At 30.9% G+C, this 19720-nt stretch overlaps 1 protein-coding gene across 6 annotated transcripts in view; it reads left to right on the top strand.

Moving 5' to 3' along the window:
- The first annotated feature begins 14772 nt into the window (after positions 1-14772).
- Positions 14773-19720, top strand: part of LOC114331602 (ADAMTS-like protein 4) — a 470719-nt gene continuing 465771 nt past the window's right edge. For 2 of the 6 annotated variants that reach the window (XM_028281212.2, XM_028281204.2), the window contains exon 1: positions 14773-14997. The gene's annotated coding sequence lies outside the window, so the exon portion shown is untranslated. The remainder of the gene's footprint in view (positions 14998-19720) is intronic. The other 4 variants (XM_028281210.2, XM_028281206.2, XM_028281207.2 and 1 more) reach the window with 2 other exon arrangements.

The following is a 19720-nucleotide window of genomic DNA, read 5'->3' as shown; positions in this document are numbered from 1 at the left end:
GTAACGATAAAGCCATTAAGTAGCATAATACATTAATCAAAATAAGTGTATCTTTTCATTATTAACTTCAAATATCTCGAAAACTAAAGACTTTATCGTTACGAATGAAGAGTATATTATTTGCATAGAAAGTATTGGAGAATTGGAGAATCTAAAAATTATACTAAAATAGCAGTTTCATCAGTGGCGTAGAATTTGGGAAGGGTCAACTCTTTACTTTTCCCTGTCGTACGCCTCTGGTAGTAGCCAGAAACGATCATTTAACATAATTTAGTAGGGTGTACAATGCCTACACTTTCTGCCAAGTATCACACGGATATGTCAAATTATTTTGCATTTTCAGCATACCATTAACGTAATTCCATTTATCATTTCTGGCTTATTTTACTACTCTTCTAGCTTATCTTTTATTTTCACTGCTTGCTATATTCTTTCTTTGTATTTTGGTTCTGGCCCTTTCTTGGTCGGTTGCTTCTTTTGTAACATTTCTTCTTTTATTTTTCTCGTTCTTCTACTACTTTTAATGTGTTTCGGGTTATCCATGATCTGTTTCTGCCTCTTTTTTTATTCCAATCGTTTCATTTGCCGTTTTTGATATTACAGTAAAACCTCCGTTATCCGAAACCTTTTTAACCGAAACATCGTTTAATCGAAACGGCTGAAAGTTTGAATAATGTTGTCAAAAAGTAAATTTTTATCGCAAAATGGAAACAATTCGATGTTAATTTGTCAACATCGTAAACATTACTTTAATACACTAAATAATACACTAAATAATGCAACTAAATAATATACAACAATGCGTTTGCCAACTTTGACCACGAATTCTATGTCATTTGATACAAGAAGAATACAAAAAACAATGTAATTTTTAACCGAAATTCTGGTTATCCGAAACGGCCTCTCCCCCAATTATTTCGGTTAACGGAGGTTTTACTGTATGTCCTTAAATAATCTCCTCTATATTTCTTTCGCTGTTACCTCATTTTGGGCCATGCTGTTCGGTTTATTTTCAGGCTTTTTCTGAATTGGATTCTTATAATCAACTATTTTTAACCCTTAAACGCCCAAGGGTGGGTAAAAAATGTCCACCTAATGCGTATTCCCTTATAATATATTTATTACGTGTTTAAATTTTTTTTCAAAATTATTTATTGTTAAAAAGACTTATTGCCCATTATCGAATGTTAATTTGGTTCTACCAATATTTTTGAAAATAAAAGCAGCATCTTGAGTTAAATATGGCTGGGCATAAAATACACCCTTGGAAAAACTTGTTACTAAAGGTTTCTATACAGGGTGTTTCATTAATAATTGTCCATATAGTAACTGAAGAAACCTTAGCACAAAATACGAAGATTTAACCTAAAACACTTATATAAAATGTGGTTCCTTACTGAGTTACAGGGTGTTTTATCTAAAAATTTAAAAACTATTTTTGCTCAGCATTTTAAAACTATTATACGTATCCTTTTCATACTTGTCAGAAAGTATAGATACTGTACAGACTACTAAATTACGTTAAACAAAGGTTTCTGGCTATTACCAGAGGCGTACGACGGGAAAAAGTGAATGGTTGACCCTTCCCAAATTCTACGCCACTGACGGAATTGCTATTTTAGTTCAATTTTTGGATTCTCCAATACTTTCTATGAAAATAATATACTCTTCATTCGTAACAATAAAGACATTAGTTTTCGAGATCCTTGAAGTTAAAAATGAAACGACACTGTTATTTTGATTAATGTATTGTGTCGCTTCATTTTTAATTTCAAATATCTCGAAAACTAATCATTTTATCGTTACGAATGAAGAGTATATTATTTACATAAAAAGTATTGGAAAATCAAAAAATTACACTAAAATAGCATTTTCGTCAGTTGCGTAGAATTTGGGAAGGGTCAACCAGCCACTATCCCCTGTCGTACGCCTCTTTTAGTAGCTAGAAACGTTTATTTATCTTAATTTAGTAGGGTGTACAGTGCCTACACTTTCTGCCAAGTATGATAATGATAAACCAAATAGTTTTAAAGTACTGGGTACAAATAATTTTTAAAATTTAATCATATGAATCATATCAAAAATTAATCAAAATAACTGTGCCGTTTCATATTTAACTTCAAATATCTCGAAAACTAATAACTTTATCGTTACCAATGAAGAGTATATTATTTACGTAGAAAGTATTGGAGAATCTAAAAATGGCACTAAAATAGTAATTTCTCCAGTGGCGTAGAATTTGAAAGGGGTCAACCATTCACTATCCCCTGTCGTACGCCTCTGGTAGTAGCTAGAAACATTTGTTTATCATAATTTAGTAGGGTGTATAGTAGTCGCACTTTCTGTCAAGTATGAAAAGGATACGTCGAACAGTTTTAAAATGCTGAGCAAAAATAGTTTTTAAATTTTTAGATAAAACACCCTGTAACTCAGTAAGGAACCACATTTTATTGAAGTGTTTTAGGTTAAATCTTCGTATTTTGTGCTAAGGTTTCTCCAGTTACTATATGGACAATTACTAATGAAACACCCTGTATAATTTCTCGTCGGTAGGAAGATAATCCATAATATAATTATCGATGTATAATTACATAATCTACATAATTATCCGCCAATGAGGAGGCTGAAAGAAAGAATATGGAGAAAATCGACAAATCTGAATTACTGGTATGTTAATTTTGATGTACATTTTAATTTTGTTGTAGGTTTGTAAATTGTTTATATTAATATTTTAGAAGATGCTGTGTTTACTAAGATTTTTAAGTTTCATCCATTTTCAACAACTCTTAAGAAATATATTAGCTATTTTCGAGGTGGACATTTTTTACCCACCCTTGGGCGTACATGGAACCTAAAAAAGGTTGGGCGTTTAAGGGTTAATGAGAAATAAGCCACAATTTTATAAAAAAAAATGATTTTATTAACGTTTCGAAGCCCGAATCGGGTTTCGTTGTCAGAATACAAAATACTACTAAAATAAACAAAAATGTTGTTGCTAAGTAAAAAAATTCTTCTAATAATTTATTTAATCTGACTCATTTATATTGGCAATTCAGACGTATATTATATATTTTAAAGTAGAAGACTTTAAAATAATATCGCCAATATTTATGAGTTGCGTTCCTGGGACGACTTTACTAAAAGATAGTTCATTCGATTACATGAAATCAATCTCAACTCAAGAGTATCCGTCACAAAAAAATCATAGCATGTGATCTGTCTTTAAAAAGACAACCAAATGCAACGATGACAGTAAAATTCTCGCGTTAGAGATTCCATAGTAAATCACGAGGGAAAACCAGTAAAAAAACCTCGTGATACTATCCCGACATCGTAAGTATTTGTTCTTACATTTAACTTACTTTCAAAAAACTAATACTAAATTCATACTAATGGAATCTCTAACGCGAGAATTTTACTCTCATCGTTGCATTTGGTTTGCTTTTTAAAGACAGATCACATGCTATGATTTTTTGTGACCGATATTCTTGAGTTGGGATTGATTTCATGTAATAGAATGAACTATCTTTTAGTAAAGTCGTCCCAGGAACGCAACTCATAATTATTGGCGATATCATTTTAAAGTCTTCTACTTTAAAATGTATAATATACTGAATTGCCAATATAAATGAGTCAGATTAAATAAATTATTAGAAGATTTTTTTTTACTTAGCAACAACATTTTTGTTTATTTTAGTAGTATTTTGTATTTTGAAAACGAAACCCGAGTTGGGCTTCGAAACGTTAATAAAATAATTTTTTTTGTAAAATTGTGGCTTATTTCCCATTAAAAATAGTTTATTATAAAAATGCCACAAGGAAATAGCTTCAGAACAACATTTGATTTTTATAATATAAGAATCAAATGTTGTTCTTATAATGTAAGAATCAAATGTTGTTCTGAAGCTATTTTCTTATTAAACAAGATATTATCTTGTTTAAGAGCGTCGACATTTTACATCTTTTTGCTATTTACCTTACGGTTTTTATCTCTGGCAAAAATAAATGTGGATCCCACCCCACATATGTTCTGTGGGTGCGGTGGAAAACATCAACAACTTTGAACTGTCAAACGTCACGTATAATAAATATAATAGCATGGCATCATTAATTCAATTTCTAAATATATTCTATATTATATTTATTTTTCTTAATATTATATATGCGAGTTGCTGTGTATATGAATCGGGTCGTTTCCAACTTGGTGCCTGGTTTTTTGGATGAATCAAAGTTGCGCGTGAAGTTAGGTGTGTTGATGACAGTTTAGATTTTGGGGTCGACCTGTGTTCTGTAACTTCCTCTTGAAGACCCGAAATATAATATAAAACGATATACATTTCCTTGTATATCGTTTTGTACTTAAACATGCTTCCACCTCTTATAATGTCGTTTTGTTCACAAAACTGTATCAACTGTATAGGGCTTTTCATTCACAGTCATTTGTTTCGAGCTTCTGTCATGTGTCACATAATTTTAATATATCTACGTCATACGTTATTGCTATACACCAATGATACAAACCAAAGACGTATGGCGTAGATATATTAATATTATGTGACACATGACAGAAGCTCGAAACAAATGACAATCGATGAAAAGCCCTATTGTCGACTTTGATTATTGTTATACCCTATTCCACGAACATACGCCTGTTTTGGATTACTTCGACAACGAATATTTTACTGTACAAAATAAGAAGAACGAAAGTAAATTGCAAATTACATTGTTGTTTATTGGAATAATTATTAGCGCCATTTACTTTCGTACTTCTTATGTTGCACACTAAAATATTCGTTGTTGAAATAATCCAAAACAGGCGTATGTTCGTGGAATGGCCCATATCTTTTTTCCTCTACTACTATTATTAATTTTTTATTGATTGATATCGGACATTACTTACTAATCTCTGTCAATTTGTTATAGATGTTTTCTTTTGCGTAGATTGATTTTTTCTATAAATATTGTTTTCACATACTTCAAAAGTTGTCCTGTATACACTAATTTGTTAACACGAAATAGACTGAAGGTAGACGGTAAGACAATCTATTTTAACCTTTGTCTAACGGGAGGTCCGCTATATTTCTTTATTTTTTGTGGTTTATGGGTTGAACTATTGTTTGGCTCGTTATGTCAAGACCCTCCCTCAGGGTATCCAATTACTCTGAGACCAGATACAAACAACCGATGACAGATTTAAAACAAGAATAAATTGTTTTTAAAGAATATTGGATACCTAGCCGTCCTTTAATAATTTAGTTTATGTAACTATTAAGAACAAAAAAAAGTTTAGCATAAGAAAAAATTTTAATTTAAAAAATATATTTGTGCAGTACTATCACCTTCTTTCTGCAATTTCACACTGAAGTAAAATACAGTCTAATAGCAACCTTAATGCTTTTACAATTTTAAGACTTGTTTACATTTGATGTTGTGCACAATTCTGTATTGCTAAAGTATACATGGTATAGGTTTAGTACATAATAATTATAAACTATACATATAGGTGTCCCTATAAAACAAATTCAGGAGAGACAAGTCTGGTAATCAAGGAGGCCATTCCATATTTCCTCTCCTCCCAATACAATGCCATGGAAGATTTTGGTCCAAATATTGACGAACAAGTGAAGCATCATATTGTTGATCATTTTCAATAATATCAGTCAAGGTCGGATTAATCGCGACTTTCAGTAATTGTAAACAACTTTCGCCTACATTTCGCCTACATGTACCTCGTGAAAAATCATGGGTTTTATTCAGACCATAGTAGACTATTTTTTAATGCTATATAATCCAGAAAGCCACTGCGCATCCGCTAGGAAAAATATTCCGATTCGGATTTTTGCGCAATCTTACTCAAAAAGGACCCCTTTTAACAAATTTGCATGTTGCCAGGTCCAAAAATGGGTCAACATTTTTTTAAACGTTTTTTTTTCCAAAATTATTTTTTTTGCATGGAACAAAGTTTTTTTTAGGTTTTTTGGATCATTTCAAACAGAAAAGGTCTTTAGTGACTTTTCTCTAAAGTTGATAGTTTTTGACATATAAGCGATTAAAATTTTAAAAATTGCGAAATCGGCCATTTTTAGCCCTCAAAAACTATGTGAAAAACTGAAAATTTTGATGTTACCAAGGTACTGACATTCTTTGAACATCGATTGGTGAAATCCCGAAGACTTTTTTGCAATACAATATCAAAAGTCCCTTTGTTTTTTAATTTCTAATCAAGCGGGCGCATGTATATGTATTTTTTTGTAACATGCGTAAATATATGGGCGGAAAAATATTTCCAATCAATTTTTTCACCATCTTGCTTGAAAATATCCCCTCTTAACAAATTTGTATGTTGCCAGGATCAAAAAAATCATAACTTTTTTTCTCACAATAAAACACTGAAAACTTTTGTTTTCTATACTTCCAAAAAATTTATTATTTACAACTATGTGACTACAGCTGTTTCGGCAGAGTACCTTTCTCAAGTGATATAATTTACAATGTGTTTGCCTTTTTAAGTCTCTAACTGAAGAGGTTGAGGAGTGGGGAGCTGTTTATCTTGAGTTGGTCCTCACTCCTCAACCTCTTCAGTTAGAGACTTAAAAAAGGCAAACACATTGTATGTAAATTATATCACTTGAGAAAGGCACTCTGCCGAAACAGCTGTAGTCACATAGTTGTAAATAATAAATTTTGTGGAAGTATAGAAAACAAAAGTTTTCAGTGTTTTATTGTGAGATAAAATGAACTTCCATCAAGTAACGGTCGAATCCATCAATTATAACTTTTTTTAAACGTTTGTTTTTTGTTTTTTCCTAAAACTAATTTTTTTGCATCGGACAAATTTTTTCAGGTTTTTTGGATCATTCCAAATAGAAAAGACCTTGTTAAGTGACTTTTCTATAAAAACAGTTTTCGAGATATAAGCGATTGGAATTTTAAAAATTGCAAAATACGCCATTTTTAACCCTCAAAAACTATGTAAAACACCGAAAATTTCAATGGTACCAAGGTACGTAGATATTCTAAGAATGTCGATTGATGAAATCCCGAAAAGCTTTTTGCAATACAATATATCGAAAACCCCTTTGTTTTTTAATTGCTAATCAAGCGGGAGCGACACTATGTGTATGTATAATATGTAATCGGAGAACATTTTAAGAAGTGCAAAAAAAATATTTAAAATTTTTTTGACACATTTTTGACCCTGGAAACATGCAAATTTGTTAATAGGGAACCTTTCTAAGCAAGATGGTGAAAGAAAATTTAATAAGAATATTTTTCCGCACATACGCATATTACATAGGTACAATGTTGTATACATGCAACGGTTAATAATAGTGTAGCGACCGCTTGATTAGCAATTAAAAAGAAAGGAGTTTTCGATATTGTATTGCAAAAAGCTTTTCGGGTCTTCATCAATCGATATTCTTAGAATATCTACAGTAGGAAAAATAAAAGAATACCTATGAACGAACATATAAAACACGCTGTATTTTCCTGTCACCGTGTCATACAAAAAATTGGCCGGCGCAAGTACATGTAATAATTATTATCATATTACATGTACTTGCGCTGAGCAATTTTCTTTGTGACACGGTGACAGGAAAATACAGCGTGTTTTATATGTTCGTTCATGGGTATTCTTTCATTTTTCCGACTGTACGTACCTTGGTATCATTGAAATTTTCGATGTTTTACATAGTTTTTGAGGGTTAAAAATGGCCAATTTTGCAATTTTTCAGTTTTGATGATTCCCTTTTATTTCTATCATGAATTTAATAAGATTATGGCGTGAATTATTGTACGGTAGTAATTATTGGTCAAGTTACTTGTTAGCTGCTGCGCAGCAATTGAAAATTAATAAAAATTCTGTATTTTCCATGAAGACCAGTTATTTGTATGCCTTTACAAAGTATAGTATTGCTTCAAATATACATTACTTGTTAGTTTCATCAAAATAGTTTTTGTTTTCTTTTTGATAGGATCTGGTATCTTTAATTATTTTCCCTTGTCGATTATTTTCAGCCCTTTACTCCCAATCATCCCTGTTAAAATATTTTTAACAGTCAAGCATATTTTCCATGTCTTTAAAACTAAGGACTAACCACTAACCTAAATTACCGTCTGGTATCGCTACATTCTTGATAAGATCTAAAACCGCGACCTTTGTCAACCTGCAATCCCGCAACCCCTCTCAAATCCACACCTCTCTCACTCCCGCTGACGCGCGCTGGTCTTGCTGCATCTCTCGCGCTAGTTCATATTTATTATCATTCATGATCACTAATAGTGCAGTCAATGAGGTATCTAATCGGGAATTTTTTAACGGACAAAGCTTTTGTTTCTGTGGTAATGTATCTGATCAAAGATTAAAAAGAGTTGTACTTCTTTATGTTAGTATTCCCTCAACCCTGTGTAGTGCTGCCGGTTTTTGTCGCGGAATTAGTACGTGGGGTCTAATAGACCTCAAATTTCCAATTTTACGTTTTATGTGTTTTCTGAAGTGTCATATACTATTTTTTACATTGATGAATTTTATTTTCGATAAAAAGGACTTAAGTAAAACTTAAATTTATAACAATAAGATAAATCAAAAATAAACAAATCATCGGATAAAAATAGTTTATTTTGTTACATCAGGAGCAGTAAAATATAAAATAGAAGAAAATGTCTCTTATTATTATACCAAGTATTGCATAATAAACTTAACGGCAAAAGTTTTACACCACCAAAAATTATGATCATTTTCATAGTTGATTTTCTCGTGAACGGATCAACGGATTTCGCTAATTTTGATTTATTGTGTTAGATTTTTCTTTGGTATTTACCCTCTTGAACTGTTTTTTATGTTAAGTTTGAGACATCCTGTAGGAAGAACAAGGTACAAGGGTAAATAAAATATACCTCAAAATTACGTTATAGTCTTATGTTTTGTGATCATTTTGTTATTTTTATATAGGTATTCCTGATATTTAAAAAAAAAGACGGTTTTATGCTATAAACTATAAACTGTATTTTAACTGAAATAATACTAAATTAACAATAAAACGATAACAACAACAATACTTTAAGACGAGAAAATCACATAACGATGGCTTAGTGTGAAAACCTCGTATCTCATTTTACAGAAAATTTTATAGGAGAGATTTTAAACTGAATTTCTGCATACTCTAACCTGAAAATAAAAAAAACAGCTTCAAGTATTTTTGATTCTGAACACATTTAGATCATATCACATTAATTTTTCACATACATTTTAGGTTAAGGTATGCAGAAATTCAGTTTAAAATTTCTCCAGTAAAATTATGTGTTAAATTAGATATGAAGTTTTCACAAGCCATCGATAACGTAAATAGATCTGATCCATACATAGAGTTATAGAGTTATTTGTCGACCAGATGAGCTGCATGCGCGGTGCAACATAAGAGAGACGAGCTTGTTTAATGGAGGCTCTGTGATGTATTGTGATGGAATTTTCTTGAAATCAATAACAGATTTGGTGTATTTACGAGGAGGCTCTTTCGGACCTTATGTAGGAAATAATTTCATCTTAATGCGTGATAAGGCAAGGCCTCCTCACATATCTTGTTCCTCAATATTTAAGTGAAATGAATATTCACATTTTGAATTGGCTCCCTCACAGTCCGGGCATGAATCCTATCGATCACTTGTGGGATACTGTCGGTAGACAATTAAGACTTCGTCAGCCCCTTCATGCTTCCCTGAAGGATATAGATATAGTGGTTATTGCTATCTGAAGCTCAATAGACCAAAATCAAATAGCCTGCTTAGTATCCAGTAAACTTAGGCGATAAGAAGCTTCTATTAGAAGTAGAGGGAGAAGACGCGATATTAGTTTACGTTCTGTTTCTTTCTGGTTTTAAAGTTTTTTAACTGTTGTTATTTTTTATTGTTAATTTAGTAATGTTTCAGTTAAAACACATGTTAAAGAATAAAACCGTCTATTTTCTTGTTTTTAAAAATATCATGGAAATTAAAACAGAACAAAATATTTACAAAGCATAAGACTGCAACATGATTTCGATGTAAGCAGACTCTTATACCATGTTCTCAATACAGGTTGCCACAAACTTAACATAAGAAAAATATTTCTTATCTTCCACTCGGTATCAAAACCCAATAAAAAGTAGTTTGAGTGAACTTTTGCCCAACAGTGTAAATACTTAAGAAAAATCTAAAATAATAAAAAAAATCAGCGGAATTCGTTCATCCATTCACGAGAAAATCAACTTTGAAAATGGGCTTAACTTTTGGTAATGCAAAAATATTTTGAAATTAGGTTTATATTTTTACATGTTGCAGACACACGCTATTTTTAGATATTTTAAAAAATATTTTGATTTCCTGTCATTACCACGAAAACAACATGAACATCTGCGTCATTTGGTTTCGATAGGTGGAATTCCGATTTCTTCTTCGTCTTTTCACAATCTCTTCAATCCATACGTTATTTTTTTGGGAATATTCATTTTTATTTTATATAGTCTTTGCGATTGATAGTAATTTAGCAAAGGCATGCACATTTTTTTCAAAAATAATCGACGCCGCATAACTTTGTCATGGAAATATGATCGATTGTTGGTATGTGATACATTGTACTAATAAGCATAACATTCTTGCCTAATTTTGAGTCGGACGGGAAAGGACGGGACGATAGTTTGCTTGTTTTTGGAAAGGAAATATGGAGGAATTTTGGTAAGGCTTCTTCGTCCAGTTATCTAATATCACATTACGATTTGTGCTTTTGATTGGATCAATTAACTTTTCACCACATCACGTGGTGAATTTCTGAGGAAGAAGGTCCTATCGGGTTGATCTGTATATAGACCCGCATTTGTTGTACAAATTATTTTGGAATCAGCCAATATAAAAATTTTTATCCCATACTTTTAAAGCTTATTAGGTATATATTGCCTAAATCAGCATCTTCTTCGGAAAGCGGGCAACATTTCGTCCAAAGTCTCGAACTTAGATGAATATAATTGTTTCTACAGTTCTTGACAAACAATTCAAAAAGTCTAATTGACGCGAGCTTATCAAACTATCATCTTTCAGTCCATGTGTATATATTCAGTTAATAGAAATTCGAATCTTAGGAGAGTCATTGTCAAATGAAAATCTTTCGCTATAGAGTCGACTTATCTATTACTTAGGCCTTCCCTGCCATCGTCAATATGTCAGACAATCTTTTGAGGGCACTGTATTATAGGCCTTCTGTGTCAAGGAATACTAAATGGTTTGCTAAATTTCTGGCTGTTTTTTTCTCCAATTTTGTCGAAGTACAGAAAATATATTATCAATACAAGATAATCCAGCACCGAATCCACTCTGATCTTCTATTTCATCATCATCATATTGATTTTCGATTCGTTCTTTTATCAATCGACAGTACAGCCTCCCCAATGAGCTAATAACGCTTATACTCAGTAATTTTTGCCTTTCCTTTTAGTCTTCTTTTTTTGGGTAGATCTTATACACGCTAAATTCCAGTCTTCTGGAATATTTTCTTATTTGATTAGACATATTATATTAAAGATCTTCGACAAGAATTCTGTCAGTATTGAAAGTCCAAGTTTTATTAATTTAATGGTGATCTTTCCAGGTCCTGTGGTTCAATAGTTTATATAAAGATGTCTTACATTGCGTACGATAATTCTCGGCACGTCTAAAATACTAGAAACTTCACAACTGAAAAAAACTCTGATAAGAAGCATCCTCTTCAAGCTTCCCAAGGATAAAGGTAAAAGAAAAATATTGCTATCTTAAGTATGTATATGTTACCGGCCAAACCCGATTTCAGGATAAACTAGTTTGGCTTAGGCCAAACTAGTTTGTCCTGAACGGGTTAGGATAAACTAGTTTGGCCTAGGCACTAGTGTGTCCTGAACGCGATAGGATAAACTAGTTTGGCCTAGGCCAAACTAGTTTGTCCTAAATGCGATAGGATAAACTAGTTTAGCCTAGACCACACTATATCCTGTTTGTCCTGATATTAATACGGATACTACAGGATAAACTCGTACGGCCTAATATAAACATTATAATATACCTACAAAGCCAAAATAATACTGAAGAAAATACTTTGTAATTGGAAAATAATAATTTTTTTAAAAGATAATGATTTGTCGTTCAAACTAATTGTTATTTGGTAATATAAACAATCATAATATAAAAAATTATCAGTGTTTTTTTTACATATACAAGCAATAATTATACCTCAATTATCAAAATTATCATTTATTTTTTCATGGAGTGCTTTGGTGAAACTTAGAATTTCGGAGTATCATTGCCTTCTTGCACTTGCATCTGTTTGTGGAACCGTTTTTTTGTAGCTGAATTTGACAAAACCTTGTCCTGATCCAGCTGAATCTCTCGCAGCTATAACCCTTAACGATATTTTAGAACCTTAGTGTTTATATCTGCTACCTCTCAAAAAGTTTAATGGCAAATGTCGAATTATGATCTGAAAAAAATTATCAAATGCAGCTAGAACAAAAGTGTTCCACAAACAGATGCAAGCGCAAGAAGTCAATGATACTTCGCAATTCCAAGTGTCACCAAAGCACTCCATGGAAAAATAAATATATTTATAATTGAGCTATATTAACTATTGATTTTATATATAACACTGATTATTTTTTATAATATGATTGTTTGTTGGATATGGTAATTGAGTCAATACTCGCAATCTTTAGTTTGTATTTTTATTAGTTGTTACATAATCGTGGGGCAACCGGTTTCGAGTCTTACAATATATGACTCATCATCAGGCCCAGTACAAAAAAGTCTTCTTAATACAAACTACAAGCTAAAAAACACAAAACGAGAGAAATGTACACATATATATAAAACTTAAAAACAACTTTGTCTTGGTTTTAATCACACACCATGAAGCCAAGCAACTGTGTAGTATTGAACTCAACCTTCCATAGTATGTAAAAATGAGACCTTTTGTCATTGGTAGCGACCAATCTGATGAAAATTGCTTGGTATATAATTTTAATATATATACTACCATCATTCCTCAACTAGTTAAGGGATGATGGAGTTCTGACAAGATAGTATGCGATCAAAAGACATAATATAAAGTTATTAGTAATTGGTATGTCCTTACATAACAGCCATTGAAACTGTTCCACAGCTAAAGATGTACATGCAGTCACCAGCTCCCATAAGGATAGTTGATCGATCAAACAACCTTTAGTCTCTTATATTGTAAGTTGTGTTCAATGTGGAACTTGGAAAAGAAAAATTCTTATGTTCCCAAAGACGTGTGTTTTATATCCTTCACAGTTGTTTTTTGTCAGGCTTAGCCGTTGTTTTTATATGTTTTATGTTTAGTAAATGTAATACTAATCAATAAAATTTAATCAATATTAAATTATTAAATATTTTTACATTTACTAAACATAAAACATATAAAAACAACGGCTAAGCCTGACAAAAAACAACTGTGAAGGATATAAAACACACGTCTTTGGGAACATAAGAATTTTTCTTTTCCAAGTTCCACATTGAACACAACTTACAATATAAGAGACTAAAGGTTGTTTGATCGACCAACTATCCTTATGGGAGCTGGTGACTGCATGTACATTTTTAGCTGTGGAACAGTTTCAATGGCTGTTATGTAAGTACATACCAATTACTAATAACTTTATATTATGTCTTTTGATCGCATACTATCTTGTCAGAACTCCATCATCCCTTAACTAGTTGAGGAATGATGGTAGTATATATATTAAAATTATATACCAAGCAATTTTCATCAGATTGGTCGCTACCAATGACAAAAGGTCTCATTTTTACATACTATGGAAGGTTGAGTTCAATACTACACAGTTCCTTGGCTTCATGGTGTGTGATTAAAACCAAGACAAAGTTGTTTTTAAGTTTTATATATATATATATATATATATATATATATATATATATATATAATTATATATATATATAAATATATAATATATATATATATATATATATATATATATATATATATATATATATATATATATATATATATATATATATATGTGTACATGTCTCTCGTTTTTTGTTTTTTAGCTTGTAGTTTGTATTAAGAAGACTTTTTGTACTGGGCCTGATGATGAGTCATATATTGTAAGACTCGAAACCGGTTGCCCCACGATTATGCAACAACTAATAAAAATACAAACTAAAGATTGCGAGTATTGACTCAGTTACCATATCCAATTGTATAATGGACTCGCATTGGCAACCCTTTCATCACATGATTGTTTGTATTACCAATTGTCCACTAGTTTTAACGACGAATTATTATCGTTTTAATAAAAATGAATATTTTCCAATTACTGAGTATTTTCTTCAGTTTATCTAATTATTTTGGCTTTGTAGGTATACTATAATGTTTATATTAGGCCGTACTAGTTTATCCTATCGCGTTCAGGACAAACTGGTTTGGCCTAGGCCAAACTAGTTTATCCTAACGCGTTCAGGACAAACTAGTTTGGCCTGGGACAAACTAGTTTATCTTGAAATCGGGCTTGGCCGGTAATATATACTCGCAGGTATGACCCCAAAATGTTAACATCGGGTTGGTTCTATGTGATTCGATAAAAGTTTTAGGTGATTTTTTTTATCAACGAATTTACTGTACTAAAAGTTCATGTCATTCCTGCCCACCTAGGGCGCTCATAAATTAGCGAAAATCGGAGCGAGTTTGGGCACGTGAGCGCGAAATACTCGCTCACTCACTCGACGAACCAACCGAGATCGTCGTTTGTTTCTTGGAGTAGTCAGCGCGTGCTGCGTTGTTTGATGGTGGACGCGGCTCGCGGCGGAAGAATTTTTAGTAGTGTTGTGCATACAGTTGGCTTTGGAAGTCCGATACTAGCGACACGACGCCGGCGTCCAAACCGCGGTTCGGTGGTATTTGAAATATTCGAAAAGCGCGCGGATTTTGTAGTATGTAGTTGTTCTATATAAACATAAAACACGGTAATGTTAGTTTAACAATGCTGTTGATTGTATTGTGTACATACGAGATTTTTTGATTAGCATTAAATAATTTGTGAGAAAGAATTTATTAGTTTAAAATAATTAGGAAAAATGTTTAAATTTTAAACTTTACATTGTTATGAAGCTATAATGGCATCTTAATGCATTTTACTATTTTTATTGGATATAACCCACAGTTTTACTTTAAAATTAAGTTTATTTGACGTTTCTAGCTCCACTTCGGAAATCGTTATCAAAATACAAAACATTAACAAAATAAACAAATTTTGTTTTTGTTTATTCGTAAAAATTCTTCTAATAATTTAATTGTATCTGACTTATTCATATTGACAATGCAGACATATATCATACATTTTAAAGTAGATGACATTAAAATGATATTTCAAATATTATGAGTTGCGTTCCTGGGACGACTTTATTGGAAATTAGTTTATTCGATTACATGAAATCAACTTTAATTTAAGAATATCCTCTAGGAAATTGATTGAAAATGATTTGTCTTTAAAAAGACAACCACGTGCAATAATATCAGTATAATTACACCTATAATTACAACTATTAATTTATTCTTCTGTTAGTGATCCCATAGTAAATCATGAGGAAGAAACCTCATAATACTATCATCCTAGCATGGTAAGTATTTGATCTTACTTTTAGATTACGCTCAAAGTTAACAGCAAACTCTGTTATTATATGTATGTTATTTTAAAATATAATCGATGTATCCTCGATGTCCTATTGATTTACTAATCCTGGTGTTTTCTTTCTCCTGGTTTTCTCTTTTAAAATTGGTAACTACATCCTACTGCATTCTGCTAAGGACTTTGATACACAATTGGTTTCATTTAACATATTAGAGCCGCTTCTTTGATTTTTTCACTTTTTACTACCTGTTTCGTTCAGGACTACACTTCGATCTTTTCACTGGACTTTATGACAAATTTCCCATGCATGTTTACTAGAGGATCGCTAAAAGGAACATTGTACTATCATCATTGCATGTGGTTGTCTTTTTAAAGACAAATTGCATGCTATTGTTTTTTTGGCGGAAATTCGAAAAATTAAAGTTGATTTCATGTAATCGAATGAACTATCTTCCAATAGTCTTCCACCAACGCAACTGATAAATATTGGCAATATCTACTTTCATTATCATGCAGTGATCTACTTTAAAATGTATAATATATGTCTGAATTGTCAATATGAATGAATCAGATAAAATTAAATGATTATAAAAATATTTTACCAAGCAACAATAACAAAATTTCTTTAATTTATTAATGTTTTTTTTATTTTAATAGCGAATTTCGAAGTGAAAATCGAAACGTCAAATAATTTTAATTTTCAATTAAAATTTTGGCTTATTCCCAACAGAAATAGTAAATTGCTTAAAACTTTCAGATAATTTATAATAGATATATCGTTTTATATCCAATTATTTTCTTTAAAAACAAATTCCGAATCCGTTCCCTTGTTTTTCAGGATATCCAATGGCTTTCTTTTGTTTTAGTACTTTCAGTGTTTTCTTCTGTTCTTTCTAGTTTTCTCTATTCATTTTATTAATTTATTTTTTGTTCATTTTGTTATGGTATCTATTTACTCAATTATAATCAAAATCATATTGTAACATCTTTTGGTAGAATTTTAGTGCATATACACTCACCGGCACAAAATTCCGCCACCCAAAATTTTTGATTAAGTTTGATAATTTATAACTTTGTTATTTGTAATCCGATTTTCAAGATTCTTACACCAGTTTGTAGGTACATGTATTGATATCGTTTGATATTATTCCGGTAATACAAAAATTTTGCTTGCATTCATTATACGGGGTGAATGGAAGTGTTGTATTTCCTCCTAACTTTACAACATTCTGTGGAAAAATGGAAGGGCTGGTTTTGTTTCATAGTTCTGTCATATCATCCCGCAGGCATCACTAAAATGTTTTTTTTTTAATTATCCGAATATCTCTTTTCTTGTAAGAGCTGTACCATTTTTTGTAAATAAAACACTGATTGACTCATCAAATATAGGTTGGATTGATAAGGTGAGAATGGCCCGCATGCAGCCCAGATCTCAATCCTATTGAGTATTTATGGGATGAATTCAAAACAGCTATTTGCCGTCATCCTAGGCCTCCAGAAAATTTGGTACAGTTATGGCCCTGGTAGTGTAATATCAGGCTATTCCCGAGGCAAGGATAACACATCTTTATTCGATGCCAAACAGATTGCGAGCAGTCGTTGCTGCAAGAGGTGGACATGCCCGCTATTGAATTGTTTTATTTAGTTGTTAATTTTGTTTTGTTTTGTTAATTTTAGTGAGTTTGCTATTTTGAATTAAGAAAACCTTCAAAGCAGTGTTTTTATTTACAGCTCTTACAAGAAAAGAGATATTTAGATAATTCAAAAAACAAAACCTCAGTGATACTTCCAGGATAATACAAAAGGAGTATGAAACAAAATTAGCTCTCAAAATTTTTCAACAGAATTTTTTAAATTTAAGAGAAAATACAACGCTTTCATTCACCCCCGTATAATGCCATCTAAGGAAAAATATTTTGTTACCGGAATAATAAAAAATGACATCAATATTTTTGTACCTACAAACTGATGGAAGCATCTTGAAAATCGGAGTACAAATAATAAAGTTATAGATTGTCAAACTTGATCAAAAATTTTGGGTAGCGGAATTTTGTGCCAGTGAGTGTATTTTATATTACATGCTTTTTTAAATCTATAATTCGATTATAAGCAATATCATTTATGTTATTGATAGATCCTTTTTATATTAAATTATTTTAAAAATCAGAGCGAATTCAAAATGTGTTCTCTTGTTGTTCAGGATATTCAATGGCCTTCGTTTTGTTTTACCACTTTCCGTGTTTTCTCATTTTCTTTCTAGTTTTCACTACTTATTTTTGTTTTTTTTTGTATTCACATGTTTTGGTTGAATTGTAACGCATTATTTTTGAAATATTTTATTTTACATTGGAAAAGGTCTTTTCTGGTTAAAATATTATCATGATTTCATCATTTAGCTTTTTTAATTGCCTTATCCTAATTCTGTTAATTCTGTAACTGGTATTCTGTTATTTATTGCTCTATTTATCTTTTTTTGCATGAGATAACCAAAATATAGTACTTATAAAGTTTGAATTAATGCACATGGTGTCGTGAGTAACTGTACATAGTCCTACCTCGTATAGAGGCCATATTATGGGGATTAACAAATAGCCATTAAAAAGTTTCTGCTCCTATTGTTTAATAATATACAGGGTGAGTTGTGAATTTTAATTGAAGATTTTATTCGTCACAAATGTGAAGTGGTAAAGTCTATACATCTCATATTTTGGTCAATTATTACACTACTACACCTAATCAAGTGATTTATTCGAATTAAAAAAAATCTAAGGTAGGATTTTAAAAAATTAGTTCGTTTTGTTCATTGAAAAGATTTCACGTTGTATACGGTTTTTGAAAACTTTAATAAGAATTTTATAAATTAGACAAATTAATTTAAAAAAAATCACTATGAATTAAAAGTTTCGCGAAATGAACCATACATGTAAACAAATTTGACTCTTCTACCAAAAATTAAATTTTTTTGAACAAACATTTAATTTATAAGTATTAATACTACCACAACAACTCGTGCTGTATATTTTATATAATACAAACCTTTTAGCAAATTTCCAGAATATCAAAAGGTAGAAGTTGCTTTAAATAATACTGAAACATCTCCTTGTATAATATTTGTTTAGTGATTTATCTCTAGTTTCATTTTATCGGATTCTTATAATTTTGTTCTAACAGAAAAATACAGGGAAAATATACCTATAGGTGTGCCATTTTAATTGCTTATTTCTCTAACTTATAAATGGAGTTTTCAAAAACCGTATACAAGATGAAATGTTTTCTATGAAAAAAACGAACTAATTTTTTAAAGCCATACCAGATTTTTTCCTCTTTGAATAAAGCAGTTCATTAAGTTAGTCACTAGTGTAACGTTTGACATAAATATGAAACACATCAAATTTACTGTACAAAAATTATTACAAATAGAAATTATAGTTAAAATTCACAACCCGCTCTGTATATTATTAAATAATGGGAGCAGACACTTCTTAATGGTCATTTGTTATTCCCTATCGGGGCCTCCATACAAGGTAGAAGTATGTACAGTTTCTCATGACTCACCCTGTATACAATAGTATAAATAAATTTTGCATTTAAAAATAAATACTATGTATATAAAATATTAACGTTTAATAGTTTAATAGCTATTTTTATAATTAGTTAAACAATTGTTTTTTTTTTGCATTATATAGAAAAAGCCCTTTTTCTACTCACCGAACACATATAAAAGGTGTTTTGTATTGTGTTTTATATATACAAGATTTTTTGACGCAAATTAAGTTATTATAAAAAAATTAATATTCTTTTGTTGTATTTTGACTTGTCTAGTATGATTCATTTCTGTTTCTTTTTATGAAGATACCGTGAAAATTATGATATAGGGGTTCCGTGGAAAAATAACAATGTCAAAGTATATTTCCTAAATAGCTCGGGCAAATAAGATGTAAATATATAAAATAATTTAATTTTTTCGATTTTTTGTTTACCATTAAAAAGTTTAATAATTTGAAAACTGCAGAAGAACGCAAAATTGTTAATCGTTTTTAATTATTGTAAAAAATCAA

The sequence above is a fragment of the Diabrotica virgifera genome, chromosome 2 (assembly GCF_917563875.1).
Source record: "Diabrotica virgifera virgifera chromosome 2, PGI_DIABVI_V3a".
In the NCBI taxonomy this organism is placed as follows: Eukaryota; Metazoa; Arthropoda; class Insecta; order Coleoptera; family Chrysomelidae; genus Diabrotica; species Diabrotica virgifera.
Note: the sequence above shows the minus strand (reverse complement) of the source record. Positions and strands in the feature narration are given on the sequence as shown.